Below are 3,458 nucleotides of genomic sequence, written 5' to 3'. Positions count from 1 at the left end.
GATGAGGGTGAGCGCCTTCTTGTCCTTCTTCCTTGCATCCTTCAAACTATCCCTTTGTGCTTGGGATAGAGCAACCTCATCTTTTGGCTCCGTGTAGCCTTTCTCTACAATCTCCCATACATCTTGCGACCCGAGCAATGCTTTCATCCTTATACTCCAATTGTCGTAGTTATCCTTGTTGAGTTGGGGGACTTGAAAAGGAATCATCCCACTTGCCATTTTTCACAAGAACCTTGGGGCTCTGATACTAGTTTGTTGGAGGAAAGATGGGTTTACTAACTTGGATTAGCTAAGGGCTTTTAAGAGGACAACACTAATAGGAAGAAGGAAGTGAAAAAGGAAACTTGTATTTCTTAAATTCAATACTTTACACACTTTTTTGGCTTGTTACAAAATGGAGGGCACTACCCCTTTATATAGTGTTTACAAGAAGATTTTAGTCCACAGATTTTCTAGAGACACCTAGACCACATATCAAGATATTTTCTTAGAATTCTCTAGATATTCTTTATAAAACTACATATCTTACTTAGATATTTATATAGATTTTTCTAGTAGATATTTATATAGATTTTTCTAGACAATGCTTCTAGAAATACTATGCATGTTGGGCCTTTTAATTTATTTGGGCCTATAAGCAAAATCCTTAAGCCCATATTATTTAGTCCAAAAATCAAGTTTACTACTCAACATATTGAAATTGATCAACATCCATCTTAACATTAAAATTAGGAAAATCCCTTGAATTTTTCTTTCTTCTGTTCTATAGCCTTTTAATATTTGAGTCAGAAACAAATAGTCTAGGCATTCAACCCATAAACTCATTCATGAAGTTGAGATTCGCTTATATTGGAAATTTTACAGGCCATTTTCCCAAGTTGGTCTCATGCAATCCTCGATTAATTGTTTCTTACTTAGGCGCTATTCGATAGTGATTATAAGAATTGATTTTTTGACTGTTAGAGGGAAAAATGAATCCCACCCGTGAGTTAAAAAATGATGGCTGGAACAATGAAATAACGATAAAAAATTGATTGGGATGAAAAATTGCTTCATATGGGGGCTTATTTCCATTGCAAGTTCGGTTAATGCAATAAATGATTCATTGTTTGATACTTATTTCGACCAAAAGTTTGGCTTATTGCATTGTTGATAATATTCCCACTGGCCACTGTTATCTCTTAGTAAATGTTCTTCGACAAATTGCCACTACAGTGGGTGCAACAAACTGGAGCTTCAATGCTGATAGATGTGAAGTGGAGACTATCACACCATTGCCTCCAAGTGCATCTGAGGGTCATGTTGAATGTAACTGCAACTTTAATAGCAACACTGTCTGCCATGTCATGAAAATGTATAGTATATTTCTCTTTAGCACTTCGTGTATAATTTCTGTTGCATGCAGAAGCTGTATTGTCTCTTTTGATATCTTTTGCAGTATTAAAGTAGATTTGAGATCTCATTACTGTTATTACTATTTGCTAAAAGCATTTTACAATATAATCAAATACTCTTTATCTCCTTGCATGTTCATTTAAATCCACACTATCCTTTGATTGATCTATGTTGATTAGTATTGACCTCTGAAATTCATCAACTATGAAAAGAAGTATGTAAAGAACTCAAAGTTACCCAAGATTTATGTTGCTCAATTAACATAAACTTGAAGTACAACAAACAGAAATAAAGTCTCTGAAACCCCAAAATCCCAAATAAATACAAATTTAGCAATGGGTCACATCCACATTGCAGAGGCTCTGGCCTCCGCCTCGAACAACTAATTGAAGTGGGTGCAACCAATTCTAGTTAACATGTCATCCTTTTTTTGCTTTGATTGCCTTAGAACATGGTAAATTGCTTATGTCATTGGCATAAGCCACAGGGAAATGCTATATGTTATTTATCAAATGATATATGGAGTGATGGACAAAAAATGTAATGAATACTACTTGTAATAACTTAGTGTTTTCTGAAGTTAGTTGGCTGCGAAACTGTTTCCTTTCATATAAGAATGGAATAAGGAAGTTTGTGATCATGACTTGCTGAAAATGGCATGAATCCAATGGCTATCTTGCAATAGAGTACATAACATCGTCGAAGGGGTAGCAAAGGCTGTGTTGCACGAATACTTCAACTAGGATAGCATGTTCGACACTCTTTCATGGTCATTTTTTTTTATTAGGAATATTATGTATTTTTAACTCAAAATTATTATTACATAATAGATAGATACTTATATTTAAAATATTTTAAGAAGAAAAATTAATAACAAATAAAAAATTAAATTCATACTATACAAATAAATAATTTTAATGATTTTAATTAATGTGTTAGCAACATGTCTTATTAGTATTCTCTCAAAAATTGCATGTCGAAATATCCGACACATGTCGTATCGTGTCAGAACGCATATCCGTATCGTTACATTGTAGGACCTAGCTAATTCAGGCCATGCAGAAAATTGTAGACCTATTATGGCTCCGCTACACCACATCTTACCTCAGTTGTGTCAGTAGTATATCTAGTTTGTAAGGCCTCTGGTAGCTACTAATACTGTGATGAGCTTGAACCTGTGGAATGGACCATGTATGATGAATTAAGTGTAGCATCCTTGTCTTGCTTTGATGGAAAGTAAGTATATTGCATTACAAATTAGTTATTAGAGGATACTGGCTGGTTCTTAAGGATTTGGGTAGTTCCTCTTTGTCAAGAGAAGCAAAAACTATAATACATTTTAACACTCTTCATTTTTATAACTGAATGAAAGCTTCATAGTGTTTGAAGATGTTATTTATATTATTACCATCAAGACAAAAAGCCCGAATTTCATATTATTCCATGGAAGTGGCTTTTATATTTGTTTGTTCTGGAACAGAACAAAGTATATTTTGAGAGAAACTTTTTTTTTTTATATATGACTTATTTGATTTGAGTACATGACAAACCTATTTATAGGATAGCATAAGACTACTAAGAGTCACACAATTAAGAAGAATAATGACTAATAATGATGATGAATGCATCCACTAATAATGACTAATAATGATGGTGAATGCATCCATCTCTTCATCTTCCTCTCCAACACTCTTCATATTTCATCATGTGGAGAAAACCAACAGTCTTCAATAATCAACATTCTCCTCCTTGAAGCTTTTGGGTAAAACTCCAATCTTCAATCTTAAGTCTTCAAACCTGGATTTGGGCAATGCTTTAGTGAACATATCTGCAATTTGAGATTCACCTGGACAATATTGTAGATGAACTTCTCCTTCTTTCTCAGCTTGTCTGATAGCATGGAATTTCACTTTAATATGCTTGGTTCTTCCATGATCAACTGCATTCTTTGCAACAGCAATGGCTAATTGATTATCCACCATGATAGTTGTAGGATCATCTTGACTTTTCGCAAGATCATTAAGAATTTTCCTCAACCAAACGGCCTGATTTACAGCTGATGA

Source organism: Olea europaea, unplaced genomic scaffold, assembly GCF_002742605.1.
Source record: "Olea europaea var. sylvestris unplaced genomic scaffold, O_europaea_v1 scaffold1154, whole genome shotgun sequence".
Taxonomy (NCBI): domain Eukaryota; kingdom Viridiplantae; phylum Streptophyta; class Magnoliopsida; order Lamiales; family Oleaceae; genus Olea; species Olea europaea.
This window is presented reverse-complemented; position numbering follows the sequence as displayed.